The 21,826-nt window shown below is 43.4% G+C and overlaps 1 long non-coding RNA gene across 1 annotated transcript in view; it reads right to left on the bottom strand.

Annotated features, from left to right (window-relative positions):
* The window catches only part of LOC137768504 (uncharacterized), a 52,315-nt gene extending 38,450 nt beyond the window's left edge, over positions 1-13,865 (bottom strand). The window contains exon 1 of the long non-coding RNA XR_011074755.1: positions 13,663-13,865. This is a non-coding gene — a long non-coding RNA (uncharacterized lncRNA). The remainder of the gene's footprint in view (positions 1-13,662) is intronic.
* Between the last annotated feature and the right edge of the window lie 7,961 nt (positions 13,866-21,826).

Genomic DNA, 21,826 nt, shown 5'->3' on the forward strand with positions numbered 1-21,826 from the left:
GTTGTGGAGCAGAGGCTCCAGACGCTCAGGCTCAGTAGTTGTGGCTCACGGGCCCAGTTGCTCCGCGGCATGTGGGATCTTCCCAAACCAGGGCTCGAACCCGTGTCCCCTGCATTGGCAGGCAGATTCTCAACCACTGCGCCACCAGGGAAGCCCCTGTACATCTTTTTTTGAAGAACCATCCATTCAAGTCTTTTATCCATTTTTGAATCAGGGTGTTTGCTTTTTGTTGAGTTGTAGGAGTTCTCTGTATATTCTGAATAGAAAACTCTTGTCAGACATATGGCTTTCAAATATTTTCTCCCGTCTTGTGGGTTGCCATTTCATTCTGTTTACGTTTCTTTCACACACATTTTTTTAGAAATTATGTACTGCAAATTGTTTATTTTTTTGTTAGCTGTGCCTTTGTTGTTCCTGCATTTCATACTGAGAAAAACACTGCCAAATCCAATGTCATGAAGCACTTGTCCTGTGTCTTCTCCTAAGACTTTTAATTTTATTAGGTCTTATATTTAGTTTCTTGATACATTTTTATTAATTTTTGTATATGATGTTAAGTAAGGGTCCATCTTCCTTCTTTTGCATGTTGACAACAAGACTTCTCAGCACCATTTGTTGAAAATACTATCCTTTCTACTTTGAAAAGTCTTGGCAACTTGTCAAAAATTATTTGGCCATATATCAGGGTTTATTTCTGGGTGTTCTACTCTATTCTATTGGTCTTGAATAAGTGAGAAAATAGTATAATCTATCCAGGTTGATGAAGAACATAAAGAAAGACCAGGACTGAGAATTAGAAGGTCAATATAAAAGAACAGGGAGCAAAAGGCAGTGTGAAAGAAGATCTTGTATTTGCAAGTTCATGGAAATATGATCATGCTAAAACCACTAAAAGCCTGACTTTGAACAACAGAGTAAATGTTTTAGCAAGAAACATAACACTTACCCATCTCTGGGAAATATAGTATGGGCATAAAGATAAACCACACACAAATGTATTAAAAAGGGAAGGGTTTTCATGGTGTGAGAATATTGTGGGATTTGAAATGCAATTTACTTCTGTTCTACCATTGTCTAAAATTTATCAAAGTGTATATACAAGCAATTCCAATTCTGGTAATGTGCTTGACAGGTTTACATATGAACTTCAGCAGACCAGTAAATGTACATTCATAGTAGGACTGTTCCCTAAAACAAAACAAAACAAAAAGCCTGGAAAGACTATAATTCACTTTGTCAACACACATACAGATGCAATGATGGTTATATAAAAATAGGTTGAGCATGGGTGCAAGACGTTAATCCCCAGGCTGGGGTGGGGTGCAGAATTTGAGGGTAACACAGGTAGAAAAGGCTTTTGTCATATCCTTGATTTTTTTTTTATAATGAGAAGCAGCTTTTTTTTTTAATGTATTTATTTATTTTATTTATAGCTGTGTGGGGTCTTCGCTTCTGTGCGAGGGCTTTCTCTAGTTGTGGCAAGTGGGGGCCACTCTTCATCGCGGTGCACGGGCCCCTCACTATCGCGGCCTCTCTTGTTGCAGAGCACAGGCTACAGATGCGCAGGATCAGCAGTTGTGGCTCACGGGCCCAGTTGCTCCGCAGCATGTGGGATCTTCCCAGACCAGGGCTCGAACCCATGTCCCTTGCATTGGAAGGCAGATTCTCAACCACTGTGCCACCAGGGAAGCCCCATATCCTTGATTTTTGAGGTATGGAAATTTACAGGTTACTACCTTCGTTTCAAAATGAATGAACACACTATTCAATTTTTTAAAACAGGCGAAGTAAACATGAGTGATAATAAATTTCAAACGGTCACATATCAAATAGGATACTAAGAAAAATTAAATAAATGATTTAAGAATGAAGTGGAGAGACTGTCCAAGATGGTGGCATAGAAGGACCCAGAGCTTGATGCCTCTCATGGGCACACCAAAGTCACAATGATTTACAGTACAGCAATTGATGAAAAAGGCTGGGACCTACCATAAAAGACCTTTTACAGCTAAAGACATAAAGAAGGCACCACAACAAGACAGGAAGGAAGGGCGACATCTCAGTATAGTCAAGACCCATACCACCAGATAGGTGGCCCACAAATGGAAGAATACTTACAATTTCAGAGGTGCTCCCAGGTAGCAAGGGGTATGAAGACAACATCGGGCTCCCAAGCCCAGGGATCCTGTGCTGCAAAGAAGAGTCCCTAGAAAGTTGGGCTTTGAAGAACAGTAGCGCTTATTTTCCAGAGAGCCAGAGGGTTGTGGGAAATAGAGATTCCACTCTTAAAGGATGCCCACAAAATCCCACATGTTCTGGGAATCAGAACAGAAGCAGTAATTTGAAAGGATCCTGGGTCACACTTACCTCCTGATCTTGGAGAGTCTCCCGGAGAGGCAGGAGTGAACTACAGCACACCCTCAGGGACACAGACACTGGAGCAGCCATATTGGGGAGCTCCTTCTACCTTGTGGACACTGGTACCAGCAAGCATAATTTCAGAATCCTCCCTCTATCTTTTTAGCCTCAGGACCTAGCCCTACCCATTTCCACCAGACTATAGACACAAGTACTAGGATGCTGCAGGCCAAGCCACTAACTGAGCATAGGCACAGCCCCATCCACCAGCAAACAGGCTGCCTTCAGACCCTCTCACTGCACAGCTGCCCCTGGACATGGTCCCAGCCCCCAAAAGCCCCAGGACCAGCCTCCACACCTCAATACATAGGCACTAGACCCAGAACCCCCAGGACTCTCCAGACAGAGACCCTGGATCCCAACTCCACCCACCAGTGGGAAGGCACCAGCCCCAGAATCCCCAGCCCCTCTGACAAGTGAGCCTGCTCTGCCCTTGGAGTCAGCCTCACCATCGGCAGGTGGTAACTGCACACGGACTGGATGGAGCTTGGACCTACCCAACAGCAAACCTGCTTTAGCAGTGGGATCAGCCTCATACACCAACAGGCACACACCAGCTCCAGGAATACCACAGCCCAGCAGCCTGTGTGACCAGAACACTCACTTGCAGGCCAGAAGCAGCCATGGACTCAGCTGGGTCCTGACCCTGCCCATCAGAATGCCAACACAAGATTAGGGATACCCCAGACCCTGCAGATAGCTGTGTCAGGAACAGTGATCCAACACCAACTCTGCGACTCCTGGGCCCTGCAGCCAGAACTCAGGACCTGGCTCTGCCTCCCAGTAGCCAGCATAGCCCCAGGACCAGGGGTGGGGCACTAGCCCTGATATCACCTGGACTGCAATTCTACCCATAAGTGAATCAGCACTAGATTTGGTGTCCCCCAGAGCTGTGCAGCCAGCTGCCTTATGATTTAGTCTCACCAAGCAGCACAGACAGCCTCCATACAAGGCAGAGTCTGGCAAACAAGCCAAGCCTACCAGACCACCCACAGTAGTCAGCCCACCACAACAGAAGAGCCCAAGCAGCCCACATAGGGAGTACACCTAGAGCATATAGTTCTAGTGATCAGGGGAGAGTGGGCTGCTGGGACACATAGGACATCTCCTACAAAAGGCCACTTCTCCAAGGTCAGGAAATGTAACGAACCTACTACATATATAGCAATAAAAACAGGAAGTTAAGAAAAATGAGGTGACACAGAAACACGATCCAAATGAAGGAATAAGATAAGAACCCAGAAGAAGATCTAAGCGAAGTGGAGATAGCCAATCTCCTCAACAAAGGGTTCAAGGTAATGATTGTAAAGATGATCAAAGAACTCAGGAGAAAAATGGACGACCAGAGCAAGAAGTTGGAAGTTTTTAAAAAACAGATAGACTATTAAAGAACAACCAGAGATGAGGAATACAATAACTGAAATGAAAAATACACTAAAAGGAACCTACTGTAGACTAAATGATACAGAGGAATGAATCAGGAAACTGAAGGACAGAGTACTGGAAATCACTGAAGATGAACAGTAAAACCACAGAATAAAATGAAATGAGGAAAGCTTAACAGACCTCTGAAACAACATCAAGTGTACTAACATATAGCATGTGCATGGATTGGAAGAATTAATAGTGTTAAAATAACCATACTACCAAAAGCAATCTACAGATTTAATGCAATCCCTATCAGAATACCAAAGCATTTTTCACAGGAGTTGAAAAAGTAATTTTAAAATTTGTATAGAAACACAAAGGACCCCAAATAGCAAAAACAATCTCAAGAAAGAACAGAGCTGGAGGAATCACACTCCTTAACTTCAGACTATACTACAAAGCTACAATAATCAAAAGACAATGGTACTGGAGCAAAAACAGACACAAAGATCATTGGAATAGAATAGAGATCCCAGAAATAAACCCACACACATATTTAACTGATTTATGACAAAGCAGACAATATGGAGAAAAAACTATCTCTTCAATAAGTTGTACTGGGAAAACTGGTCAGGTACATGGAAAAGAATAAAATTAGAACATTTTAGCACACCATATATAAAATAAACACAAAATTGAATAAAGACCTAAATGTAAGACCAGAAACCATAAAACCCATAGAGGAAGATATAGAACGTTCTTCAACATAAATGATAGCAACAGTTTTAGGTTCAGTCTACTAAGGCAAATGAAACAAAAGCAAAAATAAACAAATGGGACTTAACTAAACTTAAAAGACTTTCACAGCAAAGGAAACCAAAGACAAACTGAAAAGACAACCTGCTGAATAAGAGAAAATATTTGCAAATGATAAGAGGTTAACATCCAAAAGATGACCAATCAAGGGTTAATATCTAAAATATAGAAACAGCACATACAACTCAATATCAAAAAAATACACAAAATCTTTAAAAAAATGAGCAGAAGACCTAAATAGACATTTTTCCAAGGAAAAAATACAGATAGACAGACCTCCAAAAAAAGATGCTAAATATAGCTAATCAGCAGTGAAATGCAAATCAAAACTATGAGATATCACTTCACTCCTGTCAGAATGACTGTCATCAAAAAGATCACAAATAAAGGTTAGTGAGGATGTGGAGAAAAGGAAACTCTTGTACACTGTTGGTGTGAGTGTGAATTGGTGCAGCTACTGTGGAAAGCAAAATGGAGGTTGCACAAAAACTAAAAATAGAACTCCCATAATATCCAGCAATTTCACTCTTGGGTATATATCAGAAGAAAACCAAAACACTATTTCAAAAAGACAAGTGCACCCCAATGTTCATAGCAGTGTTATTTGCCATAGCCAAGATACAGAGTCAAACTAAGTGTTCATCAATAGGTTAGTGAATAAAAAAAGATTTTTTATGATGACTTAACCAACAAAAAATTTTGCCATTTGCAAGAACATGGATGGACTTGGAGGGTATTATGCTTAGTAAAATAAGTCAGACAGAGAAAACAAGCATGGTATGTTATCACTTACATGTAGAATCTAAAAAATTATATACAACAACAACAAAACAGACTCACAGATTAAAGAACAAACTAGTGGTTACCAGTGGGGAGAGATAAGGATGGAGGAGCAAAATAGTGGTAGGAGATTTTGAGGTACCATCCACTATGTATAAAATAAATAAGCTACAATGATGTATTGTATAGCATGGGGAATATAGCCACTCTAATAACTATAAATGGAGAATAACCTAAAAGTTTATGAATCACTACGTGGTACCTCTGAAAGTGATATAATAATGTAAATTAACTATACATCAATAAAATATAAAATAAGAAACAATAAAGGGGAGACAGATTATTAGATAGAAATCAATTAAATAAACACAAGTTTTGGAAATCAAAGAATTAGAAAAGAACATGTAAGAAATAACACTGGCATTTAAAGTGCATGATCTATTCATTTAAAAGAAATCATATAAGTGGTAAAAAATGTTACCCATTCTCACAATTTGTATATCTAGGATAAATTATTATCTACAAAAATATGTTACAAATATTCATTCAAAAAGAAAGAGAAAATTTGGATTAACCAATTTTAGTATACAAATTTAATACCAGTCTCTATCTAAAATTGATTTGAATAAGTTCTGTTAACACTTAATAAGTTCTGTTAGCCACTTCTAGTTTCTTTGTGATGTAAAATCTTTTAAAGAATAAAAATAAGCCTGTCGGCCTTCCCTGGTGGCGCAGTGGTTAAGAATCTGCCAGCCAATGCAGGGGACACATGTTTGAGCCCTGGTCGGGGAAGATCCCACATGCCGCAGAGCAACTAAGCCCTTGCACCACAACTACTGAGCCTGCGCTCTAGAGCCTGCAAGCCACAACTACTGAGCCTGGTGCCTAGAACTCATGCTCTGCAACAAGAGACGCCACCGCAGTGAGAAGCCCGAGCACCGCAGCAAAGAGTAGCCCTCGTTCGCTGCAACCAGAGAAAAGCCCACACGCAGCAATGAAGACCCAACGCAGCCAAAAAAATAAAATAAAATAATAAAACAAATAAATTTATTTAATAAAAAATAAAAAAATAAGCCTGTCTACATTATTCCATTAAACATACATAGAAATTAAAAGAAATGAGAAGACAGATCAACCAGGAAGGTGAATTTACTGAGAAACAGTCATTCTTTCTCCCTCCTCCTTTTCTTTTCCTCCTTTTCCAGGTCTCTTTCGGTTTCAATCGAGTGAAGTCTTGAGAGTTCTGAGAATATTTCTTTAAGGGCTTCAAATAACCATACCAACATCCTCTACCACAACTACACACACAGGGACAAAAATAATCCTCTGCTATCTACTCATGTAGGAGGGATTCATGCACAATAAACTCCTACATGGAGACACAACAGGTGAGTTTTCTACCTGTTCTTCATAATGTCCTTCCATTATAGTGAATCCCACACATTATGAGGCAGAAGGGGTTATGTGGTCTTCTCCTTGAAGTCAAAAAACCTGCAGTCATTTCAAGTACCTGATGATCATAGGGTACAGCCAGGGAGGGAGCCGTCCCCCTTGGGGAGGGGGGTGAATGGGCGCCCGCACCCGTGCACCCCCTGATGTACAGCCTCTGGAGACACAAAAGGCGGTCACACCACAGACAGCCTGTCAGGGCGTTGGGCCACTGGGCAACCCGACCAGCCTGGAAGTGCCCCATCAGATGCTGAAAGCAAAACTCTTTCCCCTCTTTGAAGCCAGGCAATTTGGGCCAGAGAGTCAGAGGAGACTGGTAATCAAGTCCTCCTCTCTGCTCACCTCCTTGGGGTTACAGCAACCCCATCTCCAAACCCACATCTGACCTTGGAGTGCCAAAGTGGGAGCCGCAGGTGGACTCTGCCGGCGCTTCAGCGCCCTCTGGAGGTTGTCTGCTCTAATGGCAACTCTCAGCCCCTCCTCCTCCTCCCCCTTCCCTAGTCAAGGGGGCTGCCTTGACCTCGCACAGCCGCTAGCCTGACGTCATTCTTCTTTTTCTCTAATTACAATGAAGTGCCCTACAGAGGTTTAGAATCTCTTGGAGGAGGAAGATTTTTTAGTCAATACACCTTAACTGTGAGAAGTTGATTTCAGGAATGAACCTGAAATACTGTATTTTTCTCCTGATGACTCCAAGGAGAGACAGCTCAAGTTTTCTAAATCATAAGAAAAACCAAGTAATAAATATGATATTCTGAGCCAGAGATGAAAAAGCAGTTTTTAGCACCCCTCCTCATGTCATATGACCGGGATTTAAATCAATCAACTGCCACTGGTTTTTAAATCACATGACCCAACTTTAAATCAATCAGCTGCTTCCCTGTAACTCACGTGACTTGGCTTTGAATAGTAAGAAATGCAGAGGTATAAAAATGATGTTCTGAACAATAAATGGAAAGACAACATTTTAGAAAGTTTTTTTCTTTTCGAATGGACCATTCATTGCCTACAGAATAAAGGATTCTCTTGTGGATTTCTTGAACTGTAAACACATACATTGTCTCCGTTGGCTTGATTGACTTAGATTTTGGGGATTTTTTTGTTGTTGTTGTTAACATCTTTATTGGAGTATAATTGCTTTACCTTGTTGTGTTAGCTTATGCTGTATAACAAAGTGAATCAACTATTCGTATACATATATCCACATATCCTCTCCCTCTTGTGTCTCCCTCCCACCTTCCCTATCCCACCCCTCTAGGTGGTCGCAAAGCACTGAGCTGATCTCCCTGTGCTATATGCAGCTGCTTCCCAATAGCTATCTATTTCACCTTTGGTAGTGTATATATGTCCGTGCCACTCTCTCACTTCATCCCAGCTTACCCTTCCCCCTCCCTGTGTCCTCAAGTCCGTTCTCTACATCTACGTCTTTATTCCTCACCAGCGACTCCTGCTAGGGATGGATACTTCCTTTTATGCTCAGGGAAATCCCCTAGTTTGAATATGATTTGAGTTTGATCCTGTGAAACCATCAGAACTACCCACCAGAGATAAATGAGGAGATTCTGGCCTTTATTAGTATAAAGGCCAGAATGAACACAGGTGTCCTGGCTGTACTTGCCAAACCTCTTGCTATTTTTATCCACCTTCCTCCATGTGAGTACCTTTGACCAACCCTGAGTTCAGACTCCTGACCTATTACAGTAACTTTGTCAGTCTTTCTTTAAAAATGGACAGGTAATAAAAGGAATTTAACCTAGAAGAAGCAGCAGCTCAGTACGGGAAATAAAATCATCAGAAGTTATCTAATCACAGCCACAGCCATCCAGGGCTCTGTCTTACCTGCTGGGTCATAAGAATGGGACCTTCCTAAACTTGAAGGGCATCCAATCAAATAAGTAAAGGTTGGCTCACCTCTGGCTCTTGGAGGGATTGCTAGGCAGTCTACCCAGTGTATACTAACTGCAAAACACTGTCATGGTTGTGAAACACCTATGTTCCAGGAAAGCTTTTTGGGGTGGATGGGGAAGGTTTCTTTTTGACATCAAGCAAAAAATAAATCACCAAGCCCTTTGAGCACAGGGGTTCTTAAGAGGGCAGTAGAAGGAAGGAATGGGCAGAAAAGACAATCTCCAATGAAGTGAAGGCCGTTTTTCCAAAAGAGTAGGATTTAGTCTCAGTTTAAGGAGAACACTTTTAAATAGCTGGGACAGCTCCAAACTGCAGTTTAGGGAACGAGTGCTTCAAAAGAGCAGTGCTTTAAAAGTCCTGGCAAGGCAACAAGAGGATGAAGAGTTGGTTTTGCATAGTTTTGAACACAGGAGTAAAGAAGCAGAGGCATCTCTGACTAAAAGGCCCTGAGATCCTATGGCATCAATGGGTCAGTTGCAGGGGCAGGGGGTGTGGGGGGCGATATTTCTCTCTCAACGTCTCCCAGGGCAGCCACCCCTCCCGACCCCACCCACCCCCACTCCCTTCACCCTTCCTCCCTCCACTGTTGGGTCCCCAGGGACAGCACTTCTCAAGCTGGAGCGCTCAGGCACCATCTCTGCAGTCTGGATTCTTCCTGGAGCCTGGCAAGTTCTGGGACAGGAAGGCGGGTCTCAGGGCCACTGCGGTGCAGTCGGACCTGGAGGCCTGGAGGGGAACTGGAGCCCTGAAGCCCACCCACGTCCTTGGAGCCGCGGGAGGAACACATCCTCCTAACAGTACTTCTCAGGGGTCAGCGTGCTCCCCACCCGACGGTGATCCATACTCACTTGAGGCAGCAAGGACTGCCTCTAACTGGCCCCCTCGATTCCGCCTTAAGGGTCCTCGCACACGTGTGATAGCGCAGGCCCCGGATCTCTTTAGTCAGCTGAGGCCAGTGCTGCCGGCATCCCTCCAGTCCCATCCCCCAGCCCCTCCCTCTGGGACTGTATCTAATAGAAGAAAGAGCACAGAGGAATTGGCTGAATCAAGGGACCTGGGAGCCTGGGGATGAGTTTGAAGACCGAGAACCTAAGGCGCAATTACATATTATTGGAAACTCTTGTGGAGTGTGTGGGGGGGCGGGGGGGAGGTTAGGAGGCTGAGAGGCTGAGTCGACCTGGTGAGTCCAGCCCCAGGACACCACACAGCCCCGTCCCCCTTTCCCTGCCATCAGACAAGGGGTGCCGCAACTCCAGCCGGGACTCTGCACTTCCCCCTCCCTGATTCTCCAGAAGAGCAGGTGGCCCCCCTCTGAGGGCAGGGGCAAGACAACGGACCAAGTCCCCCCGCACTAAGGCGCTACTGGAAGCTCTTCCTGAATAGCAGTGCTGGCTTGGAGCGAACCCGTGCACCGCCAAAGTTGGTCTCGTCCTGCAGCTGAGGGACGCAGGCTTTAAGTCGGCTGCCTTGGCTTTAAATCAATCAGTCCCCCCTTTAAGTCAGGTGACCTGACTTTAAATCACTGTGTGCCCCTCAAGCCTGCAACTTCAAAAGTTGGGAACTTCACTTTGATCCCAGCACCTCACACAGCTGAATGCACACTGTAGTCACCCCCAAGCCTGGCTTAGAGGCAGGATATAAGGTAAGGGGATGGGCTGCACACCTGGTGAGGAGGGTGCACTTCATGTACCAGAAGGGTCCAGGTACTCTGGGTACAGCAAGCAGTGCACGATACAGCAGCTCCCTGGCAAAGCTGGTGATGCACAGGGGGAGCAGGCACACCCAGGCACGCAGAGGTTCCAGGCCGGGAGCTGGGGCACAGCCAGCCGGGAGGGTGTGAAAGCCGAGGATCTGAGCCTTCTTGAGAAAGGCAGACACAGAGGATGGATGAGAAACAAAGACCAGATGAAACATGGATTTGAAAAACACACGCTGCTCTTGAAATTGGGGTGGGGGGCACCCCAGATTTGAGTCTTCTTACTCCCCAGTACCTAGTGCTTTGGCACTTGCCCAATTACTTATAAAATGTGACTGATAATATCTAACCCATAGAATACTGCATTTGGAGTGGTTTTGCGTGTTTATATTTCTATAGTGGAATAATCTTTTCTACAAGAAAAATGTACACAATCTGAAATAAATTCAAACCCCTCTTTAAAAAGTACTATATCGGGCTTCCCTGGTGGCGCAGTGGTTGAGAGTCTGCCTGCTAATGCAGGGGACACGGGTTCGAGCCCTGGTCTGGGAAGATCCCACATGCCGCGGAGCAACTAAGCCCGTGTGCCACAACTACTGAGCCTGCGCGTCTGGAGCCTGTGCTCCGCAACGGGAGAGGCCGCGACAGTGAGAGGCCCGCGCACCGCGATGAAGGGTGGCCCCCCCGCTTGCCGCAACTAGAGAAAGCCCTCGCACAGAAACGAAGACCCAACATAGCAATCAATCAATAAATAAATCTTAAAGTGTACAGTGGTTTTAAAAAATAAATAAATAAATAAATAAATGACTGATTCTCTTAAAAAAAAAAACAAAGTACTATATCGGACTTCCCTGGTGGCGCAGTGGTTAAGAATCTGCCTGCCAAGGCAGGGGACATGGGTTCGAGCCCTGATCAGGGAAGATCCCACATGCTGCAGAGCAGCTAAACCCATGCGCCACAACTACTGAGCCTGCAGGCCACAACTACTGAAGCCCGCGCGCCTAGAGTCGGTGCTCCACAACAAGTGCAGCAAGAGAAGCCACCGCAATGAGAAGCCCGCGCACCACAGCAAAGAGTAGCCCCTGCTTGCCGCAACTAGAGAAAGCCTGCGCGTAGCAACTAAGACCCAATGCAACCAAAGATAAATTAATTAATTAAATTTTTCTAAAAAGTACTATATCCTTCTGTACAACTTCTCTGGGAAGAACAGAGAGATGGCGTAGGAGAGTGAGAAAGACCAATACTTAGTGCACATCTCTCATGCAGGTGCTCTGCTGGCTCAGATAGATGTATCCCCAATTTACAAAGGAGGAAATAAGCTCAGAGAGGTTTAGTAATTTTCCCAAAGCCAAACAGCTCTTGAGTGGCAGAACCAAGATCTGAACCAAGTCTGTTACCTTCAAAGCCTAAGTCCTCATCACAACAAAACTCAATTAATATTTACATTTATCGAATTACATTGCAACCTGGGGAGTTCTTGGCACAATCCTGAATAAGAGTGAGAAAGAAAGAAATAGCATTGTTCCTACAGTCAACCAAAATTTTTGGAGCAGCTGCTAGATGCCTGGCCCTTTTTAGGGTTCAGCAGTGATCAAGACAGGAAGAGTCCTGCTTTCATGAACCACGTAGTGGGGAGGAGAGACGGGTGCAACTTGGGTGAGGGATTTCACCTTGCTGGACCTCTGTTTTCTCATCTGGAAAATGGGATGGGTGTTCCTCATTTTCTGGGATTGTCCAGCCCTCACATTCTCTGATTCCATAAGAAGCATTTGTTTTCCTGTTTCTTTAAAATTCATTCAGGCCGTGAGCTGTGATGAATGTTGTTAGCTGCTCCCCAAATCACTCTATTCCCACCCTTTTCCTGTGATCAGGTCTTTCCCGAAACATGACTCACAGTCAGTCAAGTCACAGAACCTAAGGGGCACCCAGCAGAAAAATTCCAACCCTTGCTTCCCAGGAGTTCTGCGGTCTACCTGACAGGTAAACGTAACTCACCTGGCCCAAGGTGGCCATCCCTGGTTTCACATCAACATGATCTCAGGCACAAACCTCCTTGTTTTTCCATTTTGTCTTTAAGTTACTTGTTGAAACAACTGCACAAATATGACACAGATATAAAATCAGGCATCTTCTGCCCCCAGTGCCTACTAATAAATGATTTTCTGCCACTTAAATGATAAAGATAGACCATTTCAACATTCTGCTATCCTTATTATTTGTCATTTTTGTTGATATTTCTATTGAATACATCTTTCAATATTTTAACAATGGAACATTAATTTAGGTTGTTCCAGACCCAGCCTTTAGTGGTAAAAGTTTTGTTGTTATATTTCTATTATGTTTCCTTTAAAAATCATTATCCTATTGAAATGGATTAAGTCAATTCTACGGGCATTTATCTTATGATATTCATGAAATTGATACATAGAGAGCAGTAGTACAAGTTGATTGGACCTGAGAACCTCTATTAGCACAGTTAAGTATAAATATTATCCATATGTAAACCAAAGTACATGCCGAGTGAGATTCTCCGACTTTTTTTCACTGTCTGCCCCTCAAGCCTGTGAGAAATGGAATATTTCTTGCCATATCAGTAAACAAAGGCTGCCACAGTCTTCAGCATTTGCAGCCCTCCAATGTGAGGCGGCGGGCCCTGAGGCACTCAGGATATGCAAATACAGAATGGAGGCCCCAGAGAGCTGAGGTGCATATCAAAGGAAGGATTTCAGTGAGCCCATACAAAGAAAAGCGCTGCATTCCTCACCTTGGGAGAGCTGGTTTTCCTTAGTTAACAATCATCTTTTGATGTTCCCCATTACCCGCGCCAGTCCCCTGCCCTGTCCCCTCCCCCCGGTACTTTAGCTCAGGGAGGAAGGAGCGCAGAGGGACTCGGCTGAATAAGGGGTCTGCGCGCCTCAGGAGGAGTTTTCAGCCGCTTTCCCCGCAGTCGGGAGGAGGGGCGCTGACGCTGCAGCCGGACCCTGCGCCTCCCTTGCCCCGTTTCCCCTCAGGACGCTCAGGCCGACCCCCTCCCCACGCCCACCAGGCCTCGCGAGCCAGGCCGAGGGCAGGGGCGAGAGGAGGGACCGAAGTTTCCCGGGACCAGACGCTGGGGGCCGCTCTTTCTGCACAGCAGCAGCGGGTGGCAGCGAACCCCTGCCCCTCAGAAGCTGGTCTTGTGCTGCCGCCCGGGCACCGGACCAGGCGGAGGGTTGGCGCCCACTTACCCGGCCCGCCGTCCCCGCGACTGTTACGGCTTCGGCCGCCGGGGCACCTCCAGAGCCGGCAGCCTCAGTGAGGTCGCCCTCCCCTCGGGCTCCGGGGCAGTTCCGTGACGGCGGAGGGAAGAGACCCCGAGCCGGGAGTTCCAGCTCTGAGGAAACGCAGGCTCCGTTCTGGGCGCAGGGGGTGGGACCGCTCTGCCCCGAGGCCTTCCGGGAGGGAGCGGGGCGGCGGGGGAGGGAGCCGCCAGGAGCGCAGGGCCCCGTCGGGGGTCCTGGAGGGGCGGCCCGGCCTGGGGGCCACGCCCACTGTGGCCGCAGCCCAGGCCTTTTTCCTGGAATCCTACACAAAAAAAGTTAGAAAGATACACAGTCTATAGTAAATATTCACAAATGATTGTTGCTGCTGTGCTCACTATTCTATTAAAGGTGTAAAATCCATAAAACACTTTAAGTTCAAAATTAAATATGAATTTTTACCTTTCTAATTATGTCTCTGCTATTCACAGTTGTGGTTAATGAATCAGAGACTGTGGCATCACTAGTTAAAAATGAGCTTGTTAAAAAAATAGAACTCAGGCCCACCGGACCTACTGAATCACAATCTGCACTTGTACAATCTCCCCAGTGTACTTGTGTACCCATGAATAGTTGAAAGGTACATTTCTACCTCGACAGGTCTTTTCTCTATGAGAAATACACACATTTTATCCAGTTTGATAGAAATAAAACACTCAAAAATGCATATGCCTGTGTTGAAACCGTCATTTTATCATTTCTCTTCCAGACAAGTATAGTCTCTATACTGGTTTTGTGGATCACATGCCATACTCTTTTCTTGTAGTTAGAAATAAGGTAGAGAAAGTTACTTTAAAAATATATATATATAGATATATATTAGTGGATAATTGAAGACACTCTTCTAAATTAAAACCAGTTCTCTTAACTTGCTGTTTTCTTCTTGGGTCACATTATGAACTCTTCCCGTGGCCACACGGCATGTGTACTTTTAATTTCAGGGACTGCTGACATTCCAGGATGTGGCCATAGATTTCTCTCAAGAGGAGTGAGAGTGCCTAGACCAAGATCAATGGGAATTGTACAGGGATGTGATGTTACAGAAGTATAGGAACCTGCTCTCCTTGGGTGAGGATACCTTCCTTCCAGAATTCCTTATCCAACCACAGGGTTTGGAGTCCTTCATTTGTAGAATGTCTCCTGGAATCTTCTGCTTCCTACAATAGGGTTTCAGATTGCAACGTTTCAGGAAAGATTGGGAGTTTGTGGGTATAATTTTTCTTATTCTTTTAAAATTGCAGCCTCCCTTTTAATAGACTTTGTAACTGCTTGGGATGTGTCTATATGAACTGTGTACTATATGCTTCTGTTATAGTCCTTACAATATTTTATTGTCTTATTTTCTGTAACAATTTTCCATGGATTCTTTGGGCTTAAGGTATATTAAAAGGGAGACTGCGATTCTGGGACTTCCCTGGTGATGCAGTGATTAAGAATTCGCCTGCCAATGCAGGGGACCCGGTTCGATCCCCGGTCCGGGAAGATCCCACGTACTTCGGAGCAAATAAGCCAGTGGGCCACAACTACTGAGTCTGCACGCCACAACTACTGAAGCCGGTGCGTCTTGAGCCCGTGCGCCATTTATTTTTTGGAGAATAAAACCACTTCTGAGTGATTAAAATTTAGGCCAGCTAGTCAAAGTGCTTTATCACCTGTTCTTCTAAAACACTGATCAACGGAACAAGTTTTACCAGGGAAAACAGTGTAATTGTATTTTAGAGTTCATATCGGCAATATGGTTTATGACCTTGATGCTGGATCATGACATTTCAATGGTATATCTGCTATTAATTGTCTGTTTGTTCAACGATTAAAGTCTCACGTGATCTGAGTTCAGACTGGAGTCATCCTGGTTGGTTTCTGTCTATTGCAGATTTCTTCCAGTATGAAAGGACAAGAGCAATACGGCTTACTTTACACAATGTCTTCAAACTAAATGATGATATAATCTACATGCAATTAATTTATACATATCCTACTGTAGAACAGGGTTCGTTACGGTGGCAGAGCCCGGTAATTATGTAAAACTGAAACTTTTTCTGCACTGGTTCAAGTCCTCTTCCTAAGAATATGTTTATAATCAACATTCTTTCACAAATTACCCAATTTAATTCACCATAGCGTTCCTCATATTAACTAAATGGAAAATCCTAGGCTATATACAAATCCAGAAAGGGCCAAAAATCATCAGCCCCCATGGATGATTACAACCCATTGCTGAGGCATTCAAATTACTTATTAAAGAACCACTATGTCCATCAACATCATCAATTTATATATTATTGCCCCAATGCTAGCCTTAACCCTGGCTCTCACAACATGAATTCCTCTTCCCATATCTTATCCACTGATTAATATAAATGTAGGCATATTATTTATATCAGCCATATCACACCTAGCCATTTATTCCATCCTCAGATCTGGATGAACTTCACATTCAACATACTCACTCACTGGAGCTCTAGGAACAATAGCACAGACAATCATCTCATATGAAGTAATGTAGCAGTTATTCTAGTCTCAGTCTTACTGATAAATGGATCAGTTACACTTTCAACAGTAATTATTACACAAGAACACAAGAACATTACACTAATTTTCTCCTGACCCCTACCCAGAATTTGATTATCTCCGCAGTAGCAGAAATCCAATGAAGCCCCACTTGATTTAACAGAAGTAGAATCAAAACCTGTATATGTCTTCAATGTAGAAAATGTAGCAGGCCCATTCACCCTGTCCTTCCTAGAGAATATGTCAATTTCCCTATAATAAACATTTCCACAACAATCTATTTTTAGGAGCATTCGACAATCCCTAGGTGCCAGAATTATATACAGCCCAAGTCATCATTAAAACACATTTAACAATCTCCTTTCTATGAATTTGAGCATCCTACCCACAATTTTGATATGATCAACGCATACATCTCTTATAAAAAGTTTTTTTACGACTAACATTAACCCTATGTATATGAGAGTTTTCACTACTTGTCATCATACCAGGCAACCCACCACAAACTTAAGAAATATGTCTGACAAAAGAGTTACTTTGATAGAGTAAATCATAGAGGTTTCAATGCTCTTATTCCTGGAATTGAATTCTTCCTAATAATTTTACATTCTCCATGCTACCTACCACATTACACCACATGCTATATAGTAAGGTTCTCTAAGTAAGCTTCAGGCCCATACCCCCAAAATGTTTTCGTATATCCTTCCTGTGCTAATAAACTCTCATTGTTTTTACCATCATTCTACTGACCATTTTCTCAGGAAATATAATTGTATAACAAGCTCACACTGGTTAATGGTATCCCCATTCTAATAAAAAAACATGAACCCATAAGCTACAGAAGCATCCAACAAATATTTCCTAAAACAGTCCACCACATCAATACTACTTATAATGGCTATTATCATTAATATAATATACTCTGGTCAAAGAACACAATGAATAACAAAAATCTTTAATCCAGCAGCATCCACCCTCATGACAATCGCCCTTGTCACAAAAGTAGGACTTTCCCCATTTCACTTCTGAGTGCCTGAAGTCACACAAGGCATCCCATGAACAGCAGACCTGATGCTATCAACATGACAAAGTTACACCCCTATCAGTTTTATACCACATGTCACCATCCATCAACCTAAATATACTATTAATCATAGTGATATTATAAATCATAGCTGGAGGCTGAGGCAGACTTCGCCATACTCACCTGGAAAATATTACACCCTCCTCATCAATTGCCCATATAGGATGAATAACAGCTATTATAATGTATATTCAGATTATAACAATCCTAAACATACTAATTTATATCATAACAACACTATCTTCTTCTTATTTATGCCCAGATCATGTACTACAAGAGTATCATTATCACACACATGAGATAAAACACCTCCCATCACAATCATTTTCGTCACCATTATAGTATCATTAGGACATCGCCCATCACTATCAGGGTTTTTACCCAAATGAATAATTACCCAAGAGACAACAAAAATGACAACATCATTCTACAAACACTAATAGCCATCATAGCAGTTCTCAGCATATATTTCTACTTGCAGCTAACATACTCCACATCACTAACTATATTCCCTTCATTAAACAACACAAACACAAAACAATTTGAACATACAAAGAAATAACCTTCCTATCACTACCAATCATAATACCCACACGATTACTACACACAACACCCATTCTATTGGTGCTGGACTAGGAATTTAGGTTAGTTCAGACCAAGAGCTTTCAAAACCCTAAACAAGTGAAATTTACTTAATTCCTAAAAATAAGGATTGCAAGACTTTATTCTACATCAATTGAATGTAAAGCAAACACTGTATTTAAGCCAAATCTTTACGAGATTGATGAGTTTTAACCCCAGGAAACTTTAGTTAACAGGCAAATCCTCTAGTCAACAGGCTTCAGTCTACTTCTCCTTCATTTGAGAAAGAAAAAAAGAAAAAAAAAGGCAGGAAAATCACTGGCAGAATTGAAGCTGCTTCTCTGAAGTTACAATTCAATTTGTTGATTCACCACAGGGTTTGCCAGAAAGAGGGCTCAATCTCTGTCTTTAGATTTACAGTCTAATGCTAACTCAGTCATTTTACCTCTGTTCATACACTGTTGATTATTTTCAACAAATCACAAAGATATCGGCATTTTATATTTACTATTTGGTGCTTGAGCTGGAGTAGCAGGCAGCACCTTAATTATATTAATCCAGGCTGAGCTATGCTGACCTGGACCGCTACTTGGAGATGCCCAAATCTGTAAGGTAGTCATAACAGTCCCTGCACTTGTAATAATTTTCTTTACAGCTGTACCCGTTATGATTGCAGGCTTTGAAAACTGACTTGGGCCACTAATAACTCAGACACCTGAAGTAGCATTTCCCCCAATAAATCATATAAACTTTTGACTACTTCCCCCATCATTCTTACTCCTACTCATATCACCAATAGTAGAAGCTGGTTCTGGTACCAGTGGAACCGTGTATTCTGCTCTAGCCTGCAATCTGGCCCATGCAGGAGCCTCTGTCGACCTAACTGTTTTCTCCTTACATTTAGCAGGTGTCTCCTCAATTCTTGGTATTATTACTTTTATTACTATAGTCTTTAATACAAAACCAGCAGTCATATCCCAATACCAAACACCATTATTTGTTTAATCTTCCCCAACTATAGCCATATTACTATAATTACCAATCTCAGTCCAAGCAGCCAGAATTGCCGTGCTGTTAAGAGATAGAAATCTAAACACTACTTTCTTTGACCCTGCAGGAGGAGACCGAATCCTATACCAACACCTATTTTGATACTTTGCTCACCCTGAAGTCTGTATTCATGGCCTAACAGGGTTTGTTATAAACTCACATATCATTACATACTATTTAGGACAAAAATTGCCTTTCAGCTATCTGGGAATAGTATGAGTCATGTCCACTGGTTTTTTAGGAGTTCTCTTGTGGGCCCATCATATGTTTACCATAGGGATAGCTGTGGACTCAGGAGCATACTTTGCATCAGCTACCGTAATTACTTCTATCCCTACAGGAGTAAAAGTATCTAGCTGATTAGCAACTCTTTACTTAATTTTTCTTTTTTTTTTTTGGCTGAGTTGGGTCTTGGTTGCTGCGCATGGGCTTTCTCTGGTTGCGGTGAGCGGCAGCTACTCTTCGTTGCGGTGTGCGGCCCTTTCATTGCAGTGGCTTCTCTTGTTGCAGAGCACGGCCTCTAGGCGCATGGGCTTCAGTAGTTGTGGCTTGCGGGCTCTAGAGGGCAGGCTCAGTAGTTGTGGCACACGGGCTTTTTGCTCCACGGCATGTGGAATCTTCCCAGACGAGGGCTCAAACCCGTGTCCCCTGCATTGGCAGGCGAATTCTTAACCACTGCGTCACCAGGGAAGTCCCTGGTTAGCAACTGTTCACGGAGGTAATATTATATGACCTCCCACTATATTATGAGTTTTAGGCTTTAGTTTTTCTTTTTACAGTAGGTGGTTTGACAGGAATCATTTTAGCCAACTCATCCCCAGACATTGTCCTCCAGGATACATACCATGTAGTAGCACACTTCCATGACCTAATGTCCATGGGAGCAGTCTTCACTATTATAGGAGGCTTCCTACACTGATTCCCACTATTCTCAGGTTATACAGTTAACTCAGCATGAGCAAAAATTCACTTCACAAGTATATTTGTAGTAGTAAATATGACTTCCTGCAGCACTTTCGTGGCCTCTCAGGGATGTCACTACGTTAGTCTGAGTACCCTGAGGCACACACAACATGAAATATTTTGTCTTTAGGCTCATTCATCTCAGTAGCAGCAATAATGCTAATAATCTTCATACTTTGAAAAGCATTTGTGTCTAAACAAGAAGTCTTAGCAGTGGAAATTGCTACTCCTAACCTAGAATGGTTACACGGATGTCCTCCACCATATCGTATGTTTCAAGATCCTACCTATGTAAATGTAAAATAAGGAAGGACTCAAGTCCTTTTCAACCAGTTTCAAGCCAACACCATAACAATTATGTCTTCCTCAATAAATGAGATAAAAGTAAAAAGTGATGTAGCTTTGTCAAAGTTAAATGATAGGCTAAAATCCTGTATATCACTAAGGCATATCAATTTCATCTAGGCTCTCAAGATACAACATCACCGATTATGGAAGAACTTTTACATTTTCATCATCACACATTAATAGTGATTTTTAAAATAAGTTCTCTAGTCCTCTATATCATTTCACTAATACTGACATCTAAACTAACTCATATGCATACAATAGATGCACAGGTAGAGAAAATGTGAACAATTTACTAGGCATTATTGTAATCTTAATTGCCCTATCATCATTGTGAATCCTCTACATGATACATGAAATCAATAACTCTTCCCAAACCATAAAAAACTATGGGTCAGTAATGATACTGAAACTACAAATACACAGATTATGAAGATTTAAATGTTGACTCCTCTGTAATCCCCACATCAGAGCTAAAACCAGGAGAATAATGACTAATAGAAGTCAACAACCGAGTAGTTAGAGATAGTCATTGAATATTAGTTTCATCTGAAATTGTTGTACACTCCGGAGTTGTTCCTTCTCAGGCCTAAAAAGAGCTGCTATCCCAGGACACCTAACTTGAAGAATCCTAATATCAACAGGACCAGGCCTATGTTGTGGACAAGAGAGCTCGTTTTCCTGAGTTCAAAGACAGGACAGAGGGATATGGCTGAGATATGGGGTGAATCTGGAGCCCATGGGGATGCACTCTCCAAGCTCCAGTATAGGAATGGCGCCTCTAGGGTCCCAGGCCACCCACCATGCCCTCTCGAGCAGGATCTCGGCAACATTCCCTGTCAGTGATGAGGCAGCCCTAGCACTTGTCACGCCGCGATGTCGTGTCCTATGTGGGCCCCATGCTCTTGGGACCACACCCCACACTCTGCAGGTCCATGCTACAGGGTCCTTCATGCCTCAGGAGTAGAGACCACGCAGCAAGCAGTTCCCTCCCCAACCAGCAGGAGGAGGGGAGGAGAGCAGGGGCATCAGGGGAATCTCACTCAGACAACAACACCCCAGCGGTGCCAGCGGGGACAGTGATGATGCAGATGAGGCACAGACCAAGAGATGGGACCAGAGGACCCAAAAGGCAGCTGGTCAGGTCCTGGCTCACCTGCACCCCGGACACCTTTGTCCCGAATACACCCCCTTCCTCATACACCCTCTCCTTAAATGCAGATTCTTCAGATGCAAACAGGCAGAGCTTCAGACTGAAAGTCAGCTCTTCCAAAATGACCCGTCAGCAAACACTGCAGGATTCCACTCCAGTGGGTGCCCTGGAGTCGACAACTCAGGGACTGAAGTGGATATCGGTGCCAGGGGCAGTGGGAGGGAATGGGGAATGAGACTTTCATGGTTGTGGAATTTTGGTTTTGCAAGATGAAAAGTTCTAGGGATGGTGGTGATGGCTTCACGAGAAAGTGAATATATCTGATGCCTCAGAAACGTGCACTTAAAATGGTGATGATGGTAAAGTGTATGTGACGTGTGTTTTATTTCACTTAAAATAAA

The sequence above is a fragment of the Eschrichtius robustus genome, chromosome 8 (assembly GCF_028021215.1).
Source record: "Eschrichtius robustus isolate mEscRob2 chromosome 8, mEscRob2.pri, whole genome shotgun sequence".
Lineage (NCBI taxonomy): Eukaryota > Metazoa > Chordata > Mammalia > Artiodactyla > Eschrichtiidae > Eschrichtius > Eschrichtius robustus.